The sequence below is a fragment of the Drosophila gunungcola genome, unplaced genomic scaffold (assembly GCF_025200985.1).
Source record: "Drosophila gunungcola strain Sukarami unplaced genomic scaffold, Dgunungcola_SK_2 000215F, whole genome shotgun sequence".
NCBI lineage: Eukaryota > Metazoa > Arthropoda > Insecta > Diptera > Drosophilidae > Drosophila > Drosophila gunungcola.
In genome coordinates, this window is record NW_026453376.1 from 55,370 (window position 1) to 75,513 (window position 20,144).

The 20,144-nt window shown below is 36.0% G+C and overlaps 1 long non-coding RNA gene across 2 annotated transcripts in view; it reads right to left on the bottom strand.

The window, feature by feature from the left end:
* The window catches only part of LOC128265999 (uncharacterized), a 70,049-nt gene extending 52,887 nt beyond the window's left edge, over window positions 1-17,162 (bottom strand). The window contains exons 1-2 of one of the 2 annotated variants that reach the window (XR_008268998.1): window positions 16,531-17,162; window positions 10,116-10,287 (exon numbers count right to left, since the gene is read on the bottom strand). This is a non-coding gene — a long non-coding RNA (uncharacterized LOC128265999). The remainder of the gene's footprint in view (window positions 1-10,115; window positions 10,288-16,530) is intronic. The other variant, XR_008268997.1, reaches the window with a different exon arrangement.
* Between the last annotated feature and the right edge of the window lie 2,982 nt (window positions 17,163-20,144).

Sequence of the window (20,144 nt, forward strand, 5' to 3'; positions counted from 1 at the left end):
AAATATTTCATTTAAATTTTCGTATCGTTTGATTTGGATATTTCTCGACCGACAAATTAGTTTTGAAACCGTTATTAATCGTTTCATCACTTATTACTTATGTTGTTACGGTTACCTATCGGTTAGGAAGGAACCGGTTATGGCCAATTTCGAAGCTGCATTCTCGGTCCAACTTCACAGTCCCCCAGCAATCGGTTAAAAATGGCATAAAGCTCCCCAAAAACTGAAATCGGGCCAACAACCGCAGTTGGTTTCCCGAGTTCCCAACTGTTTCCTCATCTTTTTTGTCGCCGCCACAGTAGTAGTTCTCCCCCATTTCTATAGTTTCTGAGTTTCTGAATTTCTGAAACTCCCCTTCATTTTTTCGCCATTCGCTCCATTCTGCTCTGCCAAAAAGGGGAGCTCGAGGGTCCAAAGTCCCCCGGACCGGCTCGGCTTTGATTGAGAGTACTATACTACTACCCAGTCACAAAAGGCACTCCCGCCAAAGGGAAGTAATCGGGGAAACAGTGACTGCGACTGCGAGTGCGACTGTGACTCGCAGTGTGACTGCGGCTCAAGTCATTAGGCTCGCCTCACCTCGCCGCCCAGTCAATGCCTTCCCCCTTGGCTTTTGTTTGACAATTTCTGCGAGGGTCCCTCGAAAAAGAAAAAGGGGCCCACAACCCCAACCCTGAAATGAAGCCCAGCCATTGTGTCTTGGCTTGGCCAAAAACTGGCATACCAAAATAGGGGGGAAAATCAGTGAAATGCTTGACTCGGGGACATGAACATTCTTCTGGCTTAAAGTTGAGAAGCGAAACACTTTTTTAGGTCCCCTGGTAAAATTTATAACATTTAAATCTAAACTTGAAAAATGTCATCTTACTCTTTCAAAGTAATTTTCTCTGATTAAATATTCAATAACCCCATGACTAAAAAGTGTACTGGTTTTAAAAACAAGTCATGATAAATTTGTATGATAATTCAACGTTTTTTTAATTTTTTACAAAGACATCGCATACATTTAAGCATTTAATAACCAAATTGGCTGGCTTAAATGTGTTTCTTTACAAGCCGTACATAGGACCATCTAAATTTAGCTCTCCTAAAGTATCCTTTTCTATTTACAATAAGCCTGCTTCGTTTCTTTCCAAAAAGGTCCTGCTTTATATTTCTTTTTGATATATAGCTCTTTCTTGTATTTCCATTTTTTTTTTTTGAGAGGAGGGAAGGGAGTTTCAAATGCTGAAAGCAAGCCGAAAGTCACAAGTCAAGAAGGGAATTACATACAAAATATTTTTTAATAAATTCCAAAATGGCAAAAGGAGCAGGCACTTGCACACACATGCAAATAGGGCGAATAGCGGAGAGACGGGAAAATAAAGTATTGCAGAAAAACTAGTTTGCTAAGCCCCCCCTTCAACTCGCCTCGCGAGCTCTCATCCCCTTCAGGGTTTTCCCAAACCCCTTTGGATTTTCCCCTCATGTGTAGCAGGAATTATGATGACATACAAGAGGAAAAGGGGCAGCGGGTAATACCGGGGATTGTTGGATTGCATGGCGCTATGTTTTGCCAACTTGTCTACTTAATCCTAACGTGAGGGAGTGGCTAAAAAAAACATAACAAATATATACGTATACAACATGGGGGATAGAGCAAAATATAAAAAAAACGTATTTTTTATACATGCATATATGTACACATTTTACATATATTGTTTATGGGGCGAGGGTCATTTATTTTAATATGCCAACACTGGCCACGCATGGCAGGGCGATTGCTATTGGCCCCCGCACCAAACATTCAGTCAGGGTGGCAACCCTAAGCGGCGTCTCTGATTATTTGCATAAATTAATTACAAAAACGTTTTGCCTTTAGCAGCGGGGCGGGAAATGTGTGTACACTCCACGAAACTCAAAGTAAAAAAAAAAATTTAATAGCAAACAGGCAAATTTTCTGGAAATCAATTTGTATCTGCTAATTTAAGAATGCAATCATAATATTTTTTTTATTATTTTCTAAGATTTTGTATAAGTAAAATATATTTTTATGCCAAAACTGATTCTCAATTTTCGTGTTTATAACTTTTTTAATAGTGACTAAAAAATGTTTATAAATTTAAATGTTAATTTAAATTGCCTTGAATTGTGGGTAACGAACATTTCATGTGTGAATCGGAGCCAATGTGCGTATTCAGCTAGGGGCGGAGGGGGCGGTAACTCAAGGGGAGAGTAGAGCTGCAGGGGGCGGGGCACGCACATGAGGTTCGCCAAGGTAAACTTTTTTAATTATGAAAATTAAGTGCAGCGACGACGGCTGCAGCATAAGAACAGCAAAGAGATGAAGAAGCGACACCAAATGGGGGATGCAAATGGGCGGGGGCGAGTAAAGGGGGTTGGGAGTCGACTAAGGGGGTGTGGCACCGTAACCAACTTTATGCGATTGTCGCTGGCAAACAGATTGCTGCATTAATTGGATGTGCAGATTTTTGCAATAATCCCCAAGGAAAACTGAAGGGCAAGTGAGATTTAAATAAAAATAATCAGATATGTTTTGTTAAAATTATGAATAATTTTAATTTTAAAAATAGTATGTTGTATCAATAAAAAACATAAGTAAATAGCTGAACCTTAGCAAATATTAGGGAGCATGTACATCCAAATTTAATCTGTAATAAATCACAATCATCACAAATAATATAACTCGTTTTATTACTCAGCTTTTGAAGTCTATATAAGGCATTTCTCCAGTAAACCCAACAGGCAATACACAAAATATATTCATCATTAATTCAGAAAGCTCATAAAAAGATTATTAACTATAAGAAACCACAAATCGAGGTTTATTTGCATAATGAATATGAATGAAATCACCAGAGTATTTTTAGATATTCTTATTCAGGGTTTTTTCGGAGATGTCCTAAAAATATAAAAAAAAAAACTGCAAGCTTAAAGAGGTAAAAACAGAAATCAATTTACGGCTTTTATTTCGCTTCTGTAGTCTTTTTAGAAAACTTCACGTATTCATTGCCATACACATTTTAATCACTTTTCCAGATATTAAGGTTTTATTACTGGAAGTGAAGGCGAAAAAATGATTTATGTATCGAGGATTTCTTTGTGCTTTTTTGAGCGTTCCCGGAATGTCATTCTATCCTCCGTGAAATACAATCCCTGAAACGGTTTAGCTTTTGGTTTAGCTTCCAGGAAAACTAATTTCGCCGGGCCTAGAACGAAACCGAACTCGAGTCCGAGTCTTAACTTTGGAACTGTGGCGGGGATTACCGCGCCAGTGGTAATTCATTTGGGCCATTACCTGCGCGGATTTAACTGTTTTTCGCTTGACTCGGACGGGACGTGAATGCGGTCTTAACCCACCGCCATTGGCCACTCCCATTCAATTTTGGGCCAAAGTTTCGCTGAGTACAAAAGTACAACAAAAACACCTGAGAAAAGCACTTAAAATTCCACCATCCTCGACGGCGACTGCCCCGCTGAACAACAAAAAAAAAAAAATCACCGTCAAACGCTTAACGCATGCGCAACAAAAGGCTCTCCCCGTGGAAACCCCCCTCAAAATATAACCCCTTACCATACGCCGCCACTGCTCTGAGAATTGGAATCGGATCGCTGGGCAAAAATTGCTTTTTAAAATGCTGTAACTCATTTGAAGTTGTTGTTTTTTTTGTTCCTTTATTCTGGTGGGGCTAATTAACTGTTAAATGAGCGTTTCTGACCGAGTAAGTGTGGGTTTTTGCAGGTGTGAGTGTGGGTGTGAGTGTTAGCCACTCGACATATTCAAGAAATGTTGTTAACTTCAAATTTGATTTACGACTATCGCTATCTACTCATCTACAACAGCAACTTTGTTAATTGCCTAAAATCGTTCTAATGTGTATGTGGTAAACAATTTCAACTAGATACTAATTTTCAATAAAAAATAAGTGGAAATTTAAATAAAATATGTTTAAAAAACACTATATATTAAATAACTAGAGCAACTGTATTAATTTTGTGTGTTTTTAACCAAAATGATGTCCAAGGTTTTTTTACGTCAGTACTAAAAATAAAATAAAACATTTTTGCAGTATTTTAAATTTAAAAATTCACTGACAATACAAATATTTGTAAAATGGAATTGAGATACCTTTTTTTATAAATTTGTAAGCCCTAAGCTAACGTCATGGAATATCAAAATATAACCTATGTAAAAATTCGATTCAGTTAATATTTTTAAAATTTCTTTCTGTATACTCCTGACGTTTCTATTTTTTCTTTTTATTTCTTTTTTTTGAGACACTTCATTTTTCAAACAAACAAAATTGTATCATTAGACGCGCGCGCGATTTGCACGCGTTTCGCAAGCGTTTTGCAAGCGGTTACATTTCGGTCTTCTATTTTTTTAGCCAATTAAAGGCGTTTTTTCCTGCACCTAAAGTTGTTGTTATCATTTGTTGTTGTTGGTTTTGCTGTTGCTGTGAAACCGGAAATTTTTGTCATTAGCTGGGAAATTTTATTTTCGCTTCGCTTCATTTTCGGCGATTTTTTCTCATCCGCTTTTGCGAGTCTCTTTCAAGGATTTTGTGAAGCGTTTTCCTGACCTTATCCTCTGTGAATGGAATGGTCGCCGGAAAAGAGGAAAATCGCAGAGTGGGAGCTTCAAGAACTCCATATAAATGTAAAGGTATATATGAAAAACACATTATTATTTATTTAACATATATTGAAATGTAAAAAAATCTCTTCTTTAGGTTCGGGGCCAATATATTTACTTAATAATTGTTTCGTTTTAGTTTTGATTAAATTATATGTAAATATTATTGTCATTTAAGTGTCGTAACACTTTTCAAAATTTGTAAAAACACGCAAACCTTTATTTTTGACGGCAGTTAACAAATTTCGATTTTGTAAACCAAAGATTGCAAAAAGTATTTTAGTTTACTTCTTAATTACAGGGTATTTCCCTTTCAGATACCATATACGAAACAGGTTCTTTTTATTATATCATTTTACTTTTGTCAGTTTTCGGGCTTTTTCTCCTTTTTTTTCGCCTTACAATTTTTATCGAGCTATGCGAATTTTCGCTAGTCGCCTCCGTCCTAGGAAAATTTACCGCCTCCCGAATCCACCGCCCCTTTTACTGGCTGTTGCTTTATCATTTTTCTTCGTCTGCTTTCCCCTCTGCTGCCATATCTCTCGCTTTGTATTTGGCCAAGCTTAGTTTTTGGGTTCGAAGGCGACTTGCACTGCCAGCGACATATATTCAACCAAAAAAAACTCTACCAAAAAAAAAAAAAATAAAGGAAGTGGGGGTAGGGGGTTATGCTAGAAAGCAATACATTCACATTTTGTGTTTGTGTGTGTGAGGGGACAAATGATAAATGAATTTGTGATAAATGAAGCATGTGGCCAAAAGTTGAAAATACTTTTTACACACAGTTTTGGATTTCGTTTTGGTGAAGGGCAATAGGAGGGTGAAGGGGGAGGTGGGAAAATGGAAAATGTGGGGAGGTGGCTGAGGTTTACTGTGGGCGGTTTGCAGTAGCCAAACGTCTATCGAATTATGAATGGAAAGGCGCTTATTGCCAGGTTCAGATATCAGCAATCCGACAGTTTCGGACAAAGACTCGCTTCATTAACATTGCCTTTTCCACCAGACACCACGCACCCCCCAAACAAGACCACTTTTACCTGTTTTCCCCGATTTCCCACACCCACACCACTCCACCCACACATTTCTGGTCTTTATTTTGCTATGCAAACTTTTCTGGCATTTTCCAACTAATGGAGGGGCTGATCTTTAGGTTCTGCAAATGATGGGCATGATTTGCTGTTCGATTTGTAAGTAGGGCACTTAGGGAGAAAAGGAGCACAATAATATGATAATACATACAAAGAAGCAAAACAAAAGTAGATAAAACTGTACCACAAACATAAAGTAGTAAGGCTTTAGTGCTGATAAGAAGAGTATTAAAACAACAAACGCTAACTTCATTTAATCATATAAGAGTAACCAATTTATAATATATTAAAATATAAATAACTATGAATTAAATATGAAACAGAGTTTTAAATATTACACATTGTGCTTAAGAATTTCATAATATGAATAAGATAAACGTTTATAAAAATTATTTTTTTTTTCTTCAGTGATATTTTTACACTAGTTCCAGCTTCTTCTTCATTTTTTTTGAGAAAGTAGCCAAACAAGTGGATCAGAGAAAAGAGGAGAAATGGGAGAAAGAGGGACCCAAGAGGTGTGGGTGAAACGGGCAAGTGTGAGTGGGAGACCAGAAGTGGAGCGATTACTTTTGAATAGTTTAACAGCTGTTCCAAGTAAGTGCGCAATGGTGAAAAAGGCGGTAGGAAAAGTGGGATGATGCAGTAAAATAAATGGTCAAGTAATTGGGAATCGAGATTGGTGCGGCGATTAAGTTGAAAATGAGTGGCTGTTTTTCACAGTGAATCAATCTTGCTTTAGAACTGCTAAAAAAAAGCATTCTCGTGGCTAGATTTGAAAATAAAAATAAGCACAAACGAACTACAGAGATTATTTATATTATTCAACTCAGCACTCAGCACTTGCAGTTTATGAACACAAAATACTTTTAAGCTCATGCTTTCCAACCTGCAAAAATGAAAACCTTTTGACTTTTGCAACTAGTTTTGCACCAACACACTAACAGAAAAGCCTCCTCTTGTCAAATTTGTTTTTTTTTCTTAAAAATACACTTATTTTTTAGTGGCAATTTTCAAGAAAACTTCCCACTTGATCCATGGAAGTTGAGGCCACAATCCAATCCCAATCTCAATCCCGACACTCTTTCCGGATCCAGAATGGCTAGACGGGGTCTCAGGTCTCAAGGTGCCCATTGTTTGGCAGTTGTGTGTTGTTGGTCAGCTTGTGTTGCCATGTAAATCAATGCATTATTTTCCCACGTCGTTTCAACAAAAAAGCCAAAACTCATTTATCAGAGGCGGCATTTCAACAACAAAAGGCAGCCACACCAACAACAATAAAAACAGCGGCCCACACAACAACAAGAACAACAACAACAACAAAAACATTGGGCGCAATATCGAACAAGAAATGAGCAGCATCATCATTTATATAGCCCATAACCATTGCCCATATAAGTCCGTACATTTGGCGTTGTGTATGTCTGTGTGTAAACAATCGTATGCTGATGATTATATAGTGTGATGCCTATTATCGCATCAAAACGAATTCAATCGAATCTAACTTGGGTATTTTTTGAACAGGGTATGATTAAAGAGTTAAGCAGTTGGTGGGCAAAGTCCTTCTTATAAGTTAAGAATACATTTTAATTGTAACGACGCTCATGTTTTTAAACCTACAACTTTGTATTATAATATTTTAATGCATACAAATATATATAGGAACTTTCAAAAGATTTTGTTTTATTGATAAGACATTGTGTTGTTATACTTGTATTATGGTTATTCCTTAATTTTATAAAACTTTGATACCCCGAGTGATCACAAATTTTAACCTATAAAATTCATTATCATTACTTTATTTACTTTACCACCCAACTTAGAATCTCCTGAGAGCATTTTGTATTCGTATTTAGTCCCCTTAGTTTTCCTTCTATTCCAATTCTTTGATTTCTTTGTTTTTATGGTGGGACAACAAACATTTAATTTATGGCCAACATTTAATTGCGAAAATTAAGCTTGTTTGTGTCGGCTTTCTAGGGCGTTATCCAATGCATAAATACGCACACATCCCATCTATCTGAGAGCACATATATTTTCGTATATATATATTTCAAATAATGACCACAAAACTGTCATTAGACACGGCGCATAAACAGTCAAAACAATAATAAAGGCGCAGAGAGGCAGAAAAAAAAGACGACGAAAATTAAAGTGGATGGCAAACAGAGCGCATCGATGGCATTGAATAATAATATTTCACCGCTTCGCCAACTCCTTCAGGTAATACTACTGCCACATCGCCCATACACTTTTCTGGTACTTCTGGTACTTCTGGTACTTCTTTGCCGCTGTTTGTTCATAATTTGTTTGTGTGCCGTGTTTGTTGGCCTGTTGGTGTTTGGGGAGTGAGGAGTTAGGTCTCTGCATATTCCATTGATTTAATTGATTTGAAAAAAAGGAGAGAAAAATTCAAATCACGAAAGTGTTAGGAAATCGAGCGAAAGAAGTAAGAAGACTCTCAGAACCCTTCCAGCCATCTCTCTCTACCTACCGATATACCCCCTCCTTCTCTTTCTGTTTAAACAGGTTCTGTCAGCGAACTGTGAAGAATTCTTTTTTTCGTGCACGGCAAGAAAATGTAAGTCTGTTTTTAGAAAGTATTTAAATTGGTGTGATTAAGTGAGTGATTGGCACAGACTAAATTGTGTGAAAATCGTGTCATTATATTTTATGCATGTGGGCATTTAAATGCACATCGTTTGGATACTTTTTTTCTTCCAAATTTGTCAATTTATGTTTGTTTCCAAAAAATTCTGCTAATATATTCTTTAAAGTTTTTATATTATTTTAAAACCAAGTTAATCAAAGATTTACAAATCTGAGAGAAACAACTAAAAATGTTCCCTTATTTTCTCCAAGTGTGCCGTGTTCGTGTTCTTTTTTTCTGTTTTTGAACCTGCGTGCCCAAGAGTCAGCATTCCTGCCCCTCTCGCCATCCCCCTCCCACCACTCCCTACTCCCTATCGCTACCTCTCGCTCTGACTCTGTTTAAAGTGAAAACCTGTTTTCTCAATAATAAAAACTAATTTATTTACTAGTTGTAGGTACAAAGAACAACAACAACAACAACAACGAGCGAGGCCCAAAGAAAACGACTGAAAAATATACTCCGAAAAACCATGGCGACAAAATAAAAGAGCAAAGGAGAAGGAAGAAAAGGTTCGAACAAGGGAAAAAAAAACTGCGTGTGTGGCTAATCAGAATCAAATTGATTTAAATTTGAATGGTTCGACGGGTAAAGTGCGAGTCCGTAGAAGGGGGCGGAGCGGTGGAGGGGGGCGTGGTGGGACAGGTGAGCGGGTTTTAAGTGAGAAAAAAAAAAAGCGATAAGTTGTTCCCGACTTAAGTGAAGTTTGCTCTGCTCTCCTCTTCTTATCTGTAATTTCTGATTTTCGACCATTTGGAATTTCGATCCCATTATTTTTCCCGGCCTTTCAAAGGCAAGCAAAAGTTTGTTCAGGTGGAACAAATATTTAAGGGATAACATACATTACGCAATTTATGATTGGTCCATTTTTAAAAGGTTTTTGTTCAGTTTTTTATGTCACTTAAAATAGAATAAGTAATATCAAATTTTCATTCCTATTATTAGATATTTTAACAACAATTTATCTATAAATCAACCTATCCTAAAAAGCACTAAACTAAATATGAATATATTAAGAAAATTCTTTACAGAAAAATACTCCAACACCTTTGGCGTCACGCAAATTTTAGTAAACTCCAAAACTATCGGAATTTTCCTTTAACTAGACAAACACCAATAATCACAGGTGAGCGCTAATTGTAGCAACAAATATTTGTCGATCGAGTGGTATAGGAAAAAGAAGACCCGAAAAGAAAATCCAACGAGACGGGGAAAACTAAAATTCGAACTTAGGAAATTTTCAAAGAGTTTGCAGCTGCGATTGTTCTTGTTGTTGTTGCTGTGTTATTATTGTTGCTGCTGCTGTTTTGGGTTTGTTGTTTGGAAAATTGCAGGCAGCGAAATATATTTAGGGGAAAACTGAAACTGAAGCCGAAGCTGGGCAAAGAACAATACCCGAAATACGAAGAAAGTATCTTAAAGATAGCAAACTGCACGAAAGCCAAACAAAAGCAGCGGAAGTACCGGTTGGGGAGGGGGAGTGGGGGGGGGGGGAAGGTTGGTGAGATTGCGGATAAGGTGACTGGTTTGTGCAAAGTATCTACAAGTCGAAAGCGCAAAGTTTAGCGCTCACTTTTGACACAGTAGACGAGCTACAGATACACACGAGCCGAAAGATACAGATACGGATGAGTCAGAGGAGGGTTGGCTAGTGGATAGTGTATAGTGCATAGTGTATAGTGGCTATTGGCCAGTGGATGGTGGATAGTGGGGGCCCCAGTTGACAACAGGTGGCTTCACTTACCTGTCTGTTTATGTTTTACGCTCTCCAGTTGTTGTTCTTGCCTGCTGCCCGCCTATGTTGCCGTTCAATTACTCCGGCCTGCTGCTCCAACCTTTGTTTTTCCACCTGGTCTCAAGAACGCTGGACTCTGTGCCCTGCATCCAACAGATGCGCCAAAGTTCCCAAAGTTATGCTGCAAAAAGATCACAGGAGTGAGTGGGAAGGCCATCGCAAATTCCGAAAAGTAACAATAATAGACAAGCAAGTTGCTAAGAAATATTGTCGTTTTTGTTTCAGGAAATCTGGTTTGAAGTAGTTATACTAGTTTATCCTTGTTAAAATATATTTTACAATTAATTTAAAGAAAAAAATAATACTTTTTTCATTCCAAACATCAACAAATCCAAGAAAATTAATAACAAAAAATATACAATTCAAAAGGAATCAACGTATTATATTATTGATAGCCATACTATTTTTGTGTAGGCTTTCAAAAATGTTTTGACAGCCAATCTCGTTTACCAAGTGATTCATGAATATTTATTATATTTTTTTTTGTTCATGATAAAACTTTAGAAATTAACACTTTTATGTGGACAATCCAGTTCTGGGAGAGCCCAAAATTTTAGTTCTATGCAAAATTAACAACTTTCTGAGTCATGGCAGACGACCGCAAGCCGAGATTTATAGATGACAACGAGAAGATATCTATTTTTGCTGGTCTGGCCCTTTAAGCCCGTATTTAAAGGCCTTTCATTCCCTTTTTTCTCTCCACCAAAAACCTTTTCATCCTATGGACCATGACCCCAGGCTAAGCCTTTCTTGGTTCAAGCGTTGCAAACTTGCCTCAAGTTCAATTTTCTTTTGTACCATAAAAAAAGAAAGAAAACAAACTACTAAATAAAGTTAAATGCGCCAAGCGAAAAAAGAATATCAAACTTTTGCTAGTCTTGGCAGAATTTCTTAGTCATTGCAAAAAAAATTAAGTGAATATAAAACTGTGTGTTTTTGATGTAGATGAAATTTATGGGTTCCCCGGGACTTGATAATTTTTTAGCACTGATTGGGTGGAGTTTTTAAAAATATAGTATTTTTTTTAAGGAGTTTAATAACCTTATAGTTTACAAAAATTTAAATGCAATTACATAGAAGAAATTTAAGATTACATTATATAAGAGAATATGTTACTTTTTTAGCATCATAAGCAAAGATATAATGAGGGTATAATATTTTTTTAGTTGATATTATAATTGTTAAGCTACCGAAAATACTCTGCCATCCATTGGCAAGAATTTTGTACAGAAAGGGACGACCGCAAACGGCGTGAGATACTCAATCGAATTAAAATGCATTCGAGTAGCAATGACACTGACACGCCCCCTCGCGCCGCCCCCTCAACCGAAAAGACGAAGAGCCGAATACGCAAAAACAAAAAAAAAAAGGAAAAGAAAAGATAAAAAAGATACGAAATGGCACGGCGGCGGCAACTTAAACTGTGGCAAAAGTTATTGTAACTTTTGGCCGCCGGCAAGGCAAGGCCAATTGAGGGGTTTAGGGGTTTTTAGGGAGATTTCAGAGGCGGGTGCTATAAGGGGGAACACATCCAACTGATACTGAAACTGAGGCGCCACGCGCCTACTTGCCACGCATTTCCTTCCACATTCCCGCTGAAATCTTCTGGTTATTTTATTTTATTTTTTTTTTGTGACCTCAATCTTTAGTTCAATGCGTGACTGAACGGGGATGAAAAGGGGGTCATGAGGGGGCGGCAGTGGTTTTTCGGCCCGGAGTCTTGCCAACTGTGACTTTTTTATTCAACAACGACAACTTTGGTCTGTTTTACAGGACCAAGATACAAAGAAAAAAAACAAGAGCTGAAGCTTGGAACCGAATAATATAACACGCTTGCAGATATGACAGCTATAAGTTAGTAAAAGACACTTTCATTTTATTTTCATACACTTATAAAGATATAAGGTATTTACATATGTCTTTTCTATAGCAGCAAAGTTACCTTATAAAATTATTCAATCTTTAAAGTTTTTAAATCTAAATTCAAGTATCCTTAAAAAAATTATTTAAAGATAAATATCAGGTATTCGTTGTCTTTTTTAAAGCAGCACAAAATGTTAAATCTCTAAATCTTTTAAATCTAAATTTAAGTATCCTTAAAATAATTGATCTAAGAAATATTATGAATAAATAATATAATTTTTGTAAAAAAAAATCCCCTCACAATATGGTACTACAGTTATGGGCTTGTACTTTTACCTTACTGAACTCAAAGGTTTTCCATTCATAGGTTTGCAAACTTCCTAAAAATATTATTCATCTCCTTTTAGAGGGTATTAGCACCCAAAGGCCAACCAAAAACGTAAGAAATTTCTTTCTTTATTCCTCAGGAAGTGGTATGAGGATTCGTTTACAAAGATGCTTTTTAAATGATTAAACGCTCTGAATTACCAAATTTATCTCATGTCTTTTTGGTCAGGGCCAAGTTCTTTTGCGTTTTTTGTTCTTTTCGTTTTTTGTTTTTTTTTTTTTTTGCTGCTGTTTCGGTTTTTATTTCATTCGTGATTTTTGTATTTCGCTGAGATATCATATGGAATGACATTAAGTCGGGCGAAAACTCACGCAGCGACCGAACAGCTCCCTTCTCATTAACATTTACCATTTGGGCTAATCGATTTGAGTTTTGATTTGATATTTTGCATTTAATTCGAGCGTCATAATATTAAAATCTCTTTGGGCAAAACGTTTAATAGGGAAACAAGGATGGCATGTAAAGTGAGTGCCCAAAAAAAGATGAGTAGTGTGGGGGGGCCAAGCAAATAAGGGAAGATGAAAGAACTTTGATTTGATTCCATTCGAATGACTTGAGTCGAGCAAAGCTTCTTTCTTTAGCTTGAATTAAATTTAATTGATTTATATATTTTTATTTTGCAGATTGTTATAAGTTTAATTGAAATGCTTTCTTTCTGTATTGACAGTATACAACTGCCAACGAAATATGTTAAATCTTTTACTTGTTTTATTATTAAATGACTATTTTTAGCCTACAAAACTATATTTTATTTTTTAGAGAAAGAACTCACTATTTAATGTTGTAAATTCTTAAGTTGCAAGGCCAACCAAAGACGTCTTTATCTTTATTTGTATCTTAATTACATGACTTTTGTTTACTCACAAATACAAAATTCATATTTTTAGAAAATGTGTTAAAATGGGTTTTCTTAAATTCAAAAGTCAACCAAATTTTGTTTAATCTTTTATTGTCAATTAAGTGACTCTACATTTAATGTGTTTCCAGTTGAGACACAACTTCTATTGCATTTTCCCATACAAAGAGCAGAAAATTTTGTAGAAACTACAAGCATTCACACGCAGTCAAGGGAAGAAAACATCTCTGTCCGGGGCTCTCAGCTTGTCACGGGCTCAGAGACATATCAAAATTAAAAATTATTTCTTCGAAAGATAATTTCGTCTGACATTTGCTTTTTCCCCCAGCAATTCAGAGATCCAGAACGTTGCAAACTTGCTGACATGAAGTCATCAACGTGGCCCCCGCCGCTCCTTTGTGGCCAAAGGAGTGGAAATTGTTGGCCAGGTCAAGTGGTTGACCGTGAATGAGCGAAAAAGACAAAAAAAAAAAAAATATGAGAATGGAAATGGAGACACAATTGTCATATGAGCAAGAGCATGACAAAACTGTTTTCTTTTTTTTTTCTCCTTTCTCTAGCGAGGCGAGGAGAGAAAAGTTTGCCACACACACAAAACAATTTGTCGATTGTCAAAAGGGGGAAAATGCCAAAGGCGGGAAGGAGTACGTCCGTTTAGTTAGAATTTTTTTGTTCAAACGTTTATCAGCCCAAAGCAATCAAAGTCAAGTTCCCATTTCCTATCTCTACGCACAGATTGAAAAATCATTTCGAAATTTAATATCTTCAAAGAGTTTATTCTTTCTTTGCTCAATTAAAATGGCAACTGCCAGGGAACTACAAATAGTATAAAGAAACCAATTGAAAAGAACAAGTTCTTATTTAGTTTACGCTGCATAAATTGTAAGCCCTTCTTTGACAGGGATATATAAATGAAAATATTCTAAGGGAAGGCAGATCGTTATTTATTTAAGAACGCATACAAAAACTAAGTGCACAATAATATATGGGAAATTAAGTAAAAACAATATATAATAAGAACAATAACAGTCAAGGCTTAAAACAAATATTTATTAAAGTTTAATTTTAAATAGTATAATATTTCAACGTGGAAAAGAAAAGAGCCATCGTTGACACTTATTTTATTGAATGAGAAGTGTGTGGTTGCATAAATGAATTTAAAAAAGAAATAAAACCATTTCAAAGTCATAGTTGCACAATATCTTTTACATGTGGTGGCACAGATTTTATTATTTTCTCTTCTGCTTAAATGTAATCAAATCTACTTCAAACTTGCTCAAAAGTAACAACCAAGAGAGCAACCTTTTTCTTTTTTCAATTTATTTAACTTCTCATAACGTTTTCATCTTTATTTTCCGTTTATTTTCATTTGTCGCACGCGGCGACTGCAATAAAAGTTGAATAAATATAACCTTAAACGGAAGACACCACAGCAAACAAATAAACAACAGCAGAAAAAAAACAGCTAAAGAAAAACAGTACAAAATCGTAAAAAAAAATTAAAATAATAATAAACAAGAAAATTGAAACTCTGCTCAGGCCCTCGGCTATTAAAAGGGGAAAAGAAAAAAGAGAAAGAGGAAACCAAGACTATTGAAGACTTTAACTTGGGCATCCAATGAAGGAAATTCTACCATAATTAATAACTGAAAAATACGTTAAAAAACGTTGGCTAAAATTCATGCGAAAAGATACTATTGTGTAATCTTCAATCTCTAGTCTTTAAGTACGCCTATCTCTCATCTTTGTCCTATATCTTTGTGGCAAGAGTCTTCTTCGATTTTCTCTGTAAGCTGACATTGTTCTCAGCGACATTTGCATTCAACTTCATTCGGCCCGTTTATATATATTTTTTTTCCATCCAAACCGATTTTATTCCGTTTCCTATTCCCCGTTTGGTTTTTATAGCCTGACCAGGTTCACATAATTCTTGGACCTTTTTTAACTTCTTATTACAGTTAATGGCTATGTTAACTAACTTTTTGTGGCTTGCCTGATTTATTCGAGCATCTAAAAAATGTCTTGTAAAAATGTTTATATCTTGAGTTGCTTTTTCTCAAATTCTTTGCGCTTCTCTCTTTAAACTGTTTTTAGAATAGTAATTTTTCGATTTAAATTAAGAAAACGCAGAAAAATATACTCCTCTACGAAAGCAAATATATCTAATTTTTAACTTTACTAATTTGACTGTAAAAGTAACCGAGATTACCATCTTGATTCCTAAAACCTTGGAAATTTGGACATTACGGTTGCCGTTAATATTTAACTAAGTTTTGTTTAGTTTATTAGCCTGTCCCTTGGAATTTTATCCTCAACTTCCCCATGGGACATATTGATCTGCAGCTGACGTAGACCGCAAAAATTGAAATTTGTATTTAGATTCCACTTAATTGGCATTCGAATTGGCTGTGGCTCATTAGCCCCAAACGCCCCCTATGCCCCCTTTGCCCCAGCCAAACCCCTGTTATGCAACACATTGCCAGGCACTTAACAATGTCAGGCTCCCCTGTTCCCGCCCCTCCCCGCCCCTTTCCCCCTGCCCCCTTGCCACTTGCCATTAAAATGTCATGCACTTGGCGTGCTAGAAACTAAAAACTACGGTCCAAATTGACTAAATCGAATTTTATAGGAGTGCAAATGGCGTTGTATCTACAACAAAAACTCTAACAACTGACTCTTGTTAAATATTCATTAAAATTTATTTTGGTTCACTGTTATTTTAAGTGGTTTAAGTTTTAGAAGATATAATGCATTTCCTTAAAAAAAAAAAAACATCTTAGAATTAAAGATTAATGCCGATTTTTTAAAGCACAAAATTAAATATTACATTATCAAACCACTCTGTTCAAAAAATAAATTAATTACTCATATTTTTGTGCAGCTTTAGGCATTTAAGATTTGAGTTATAATAGTTTTTTGTTTGAACTACTCATTTTCTTAGAGTTACTACCTTTGCAACTCTAAATTGAAGTTGAACAGTAAAACCCGAAAACATTCCATGGTGCAGAAAAGTAGTAAGAAAGGGACAACAATTGGAAGATACGAAGGGTTTTGGTAGAAAGAAAACCACAATACAGGGAACAATATAGTAATGCGAAATGCATAATAAGAGCGAGCCAAAGAAAGGGAGAGAGAGAATCTGATCTGATCCTCTCAAAAATGAGAGAATTTTTATCTACTTTCCTATCTATCTCTTTCTCGCTCGCGCAAAATGCAAGTGAATGGTGCAGCAGCAGCAACAACAAAACAATTTTTACCGTATTCTTTTTGTCCTCTTCTTTCGCTCACCTTTCTTCCTTATTTTTTTTTTGTTCACAGACTAAATTTTTCGGTAAATTTGCCACTTTTGTTTTGTTTCTCGAATTCCTTCGTACTTTTCAATCACTTTTTGGCACTGGCTTTTAATTCTCAGCTCAATCTCCTTGATTTGGCTCACTCACTGATTCGTTGAAATTTTTGTATTCGTTTTGGGGGGCACAGTAAAAAAAAATTGGTAAGATTTTGGAACTTATGTTTATGCCTTTTTATTTTCGATTTTGATGTTGTTGTAATTTATATTTTCGCACCGAAAATCCAGGAGCCAAACGAAAAGAAAATAAAAAAAAGCGCAGGCGAAACAAATTCGGTGCTCGATTTCGATTTTGGGTATTACGAATTACGAATTACAAAAAGGCAATTGCAGAAGCGGAAAAAGGAACCGGTTTATTTAACAATTTCTCCCTCGCCTCGCTCACACACACGAACACCGACGCACAGCAGCAGCAACAATAACATAACACACACACACGCGCGCGCCGAAAGGCCGAAAAAGCCGAGTTCCGAATTTCCTTTCCCGTTGTATTTTTTGCCGCCGAACGCAGCGAAGTCCAAATTCGATTTGAATCGCGAGCGGAGCGCCAAGCAATATCGCAACTCCACTTTCCACGTTTGCCGTCGAACATTGGGCCGGCTCGACGTCTGAGTTCGATGCGAACTTGTATGGCAACAGAGCTGTTTTGCCCTGTTAGTTGTCCTCTGTGCCGGTGCTTGTGCGCCATGTTATTAACAGCGGGCGAACTCGCTGCGAACATGGTTCGGAGCTGATGTTCGACAGAGCGAGCCTGCAGAGCCTGTATTTCGAAGTTCTCCCCCTTGCGAAGCTAACAGGTTTGATGTTCGAGTTGCATGTGTGGACCTCAAACAAGTTGAAGTCTTAAGGGAAACTTCGAATAAACCGAAATAAACTGAAAAACCGAACGGAAAACTCGAAAAACAAGCTGCAGCCACAGTTTTTAATGCTTTTGTTGTACCCCACGAATCTAAGGAGCACAGGGCATATGAGATTCACAAAAACAAAAAGGAAATAAATTTTTAAATAATTTATGAAATATTATTTAATTTGTATCATCTCAAATAAAACTTTGTTAAAATTGGTGAGTCCTTAATTTATGTGATTTTTTTTAATACTTACATAATGATATAATCTAATTTAAATACATACATATGCAATTTGCAATACATAAGACTTACATTTATTAAATGTTAACACTTTTTTGTTTTAAGTTTATAAGTTTGTAAAATGCAAATACTAAGACAAATATGTATGAAAACCAGATTGGTTCTTTAATTAAAGACAGCAATGCGATATGTGAACTTGTGTTTTAGAAATACAAAATTAAGGTATAAGTATCTATAAATATTTATTTCTAAATAAATGAAAATATATTTTTAAAATTTAATAGGTAGTCAGGTTAATGGAATAAAACATTATTATTTACAATTACATTTTTTTGTATTATATAACACCTTTTTTGAGTTGCCGTTGCAATACTTCCGCTTATTTATCAACATAATTAAAATCCCATTAATGGGTAACCAAAAGTCGGAAAATGCGGCCATAGAATTCTGACTTCTGTCGGTTTTGTGGCTTTATTTATTTATATTTTTTTTTTTTTTGTGGCAAGACGGTGGTGAACCGGTTCAACAGGATGCAGGAGAGCACTGCAAATCGCTACCACAACAAAACAAAACAAAAGTGGGAAAAAAGGAGAAGAGTTCTCCGCTAGCTGTCTCTGTTGCACTCGCACTCGCATCCTCCATCTCGCTCTGGCTATCTCTTTGCATTTTGCCAAAGAGCAAACCAACCTGACAACAATTTTCGCCACTTCTCTTCCTCTTCTCTCTCGGCCAAATGTAACTAAAATGGCAAACAGAACCGGTTGAGGTTCGTTCGCCCAAGGAATGCACACAAAGCAAAAAAAAAAAAAATAACAAAGAAATAAAACTAAAGCAAGAACAACAACAAAATCTTGAGCAACAACAACAACAGAAGCAGCAACAGCAGCAAAATGCAAGGCAAGAAAAATAGCAAAAGGTGCAAGGCAACATCTGAAAAAGTACAGGGCTACCTTCTTGAATCGAACATTGAACAAGGACAAAATAAATCTAACACAAATTAACTTTACATGTATGTATGTACATATTTCAAAATAAAATAAAAGAAAATAGATTAAATTAAACTTTATGTTTAATCTTAATCAATTATTTAAAACTCTACAAATAATAGTTTGTTCTATCGTTAATGAGTTTGAAACTATAAACTAGAATGCTTGTATTATAAAGCAATTTTTGAAAATTTTATTTTATAAAATATGACAATATCAGTCATTAGTGCAAATTTCTTTGAAACTTATGTTTGCTACATTTTGTAGCCTAAACTAATAAAAGTTAGATTTTAAATTAAAAATATTTTTACTGAGGCAAATGGTCAAAGATGTTGTGGTACCAAAGTTTTTATCCTAGTTGTCTGTGCTGAAAATCTCAGCAGGAGAGGCCAACTTATCAAGGCTGCACTGTAATTGTAATCCGCGAGTTCGGTCAGTTGGAGTCGCTGGTAAGACCCCCCTAACACCACCCCCCCCACCTCCCGCTGTCCATGCAAAAAGAAAACCAAAAGGAATGACATAAATCTGCGTGGCAAACAAAAGACTCAGGCAACGAACGTGCCACAAAAGCGTGTTGCAACAAAAGCGCAAAAGCCTGCAACTGGATTACTGTTACACGAAATGGTTAGAGCGGGACAGCGAACTAGAGGGGGGAGCGCAAGGGCGCGAGGGAGCGAGGGAGACAGCAACAAGGGGTCAAATGTTGCGGGTCCGCGAACTTTTGTAGGTGAATTGACTTCTGCTCGAGTCACCCCAAAAATGGTAAATGGGTGGGAAGCAATCAGCGGATGCGGCAAAAAGCGAAAAAGAGAGAGGGGATCAACAAGTTTGCAGTTCACAAAGGTGTTAAATAATAATAAATATGATCTCTTCCAAACGATTACCTTTACAGAAAGGTGTTAAATAATGTATTACGATTTTTGTTTTGTATTTATGTTCCTTTTTGATTAATTATACTAACTAAAATAGTTTTAAAAAAATTCTTTTCCTTTGGTGAGATTCTAAGTGGTTTCAATACATTTTCCGAAAAATATAATGCCAAATGTGCTGTCATTCTCAGAATGATGCTAAAATGCTAAAACATTAAATTATTAAAAGCTCTCTAACAATGCGTTATTTTAAACCTTTCAAAAACAACATCGAAGCTATTTAACCAAGTTAAAAATGGTGACTAATGGGAGTTTTAATTGGGGTCTCCATATCATATGTCGTTTAATGAGGCCCTATTTAGGGCAAAATAGAGTCAAATTTAAGCTAAGCTTGACAAAAAATGGTAGTTGAACTAAATGCGCTTGTTGTTATTTGATTTAATTGTGTCGGGCTTTAACCCCTGACCAAAATTTATGGTAATTGCCATTTAATTTTGTTTACCTATACAGTTTGTGCGTTTTTTCATAAACTATGTGTGCACATGGCTTTTAAATTGTTTACCTAACTCAATTCTTACT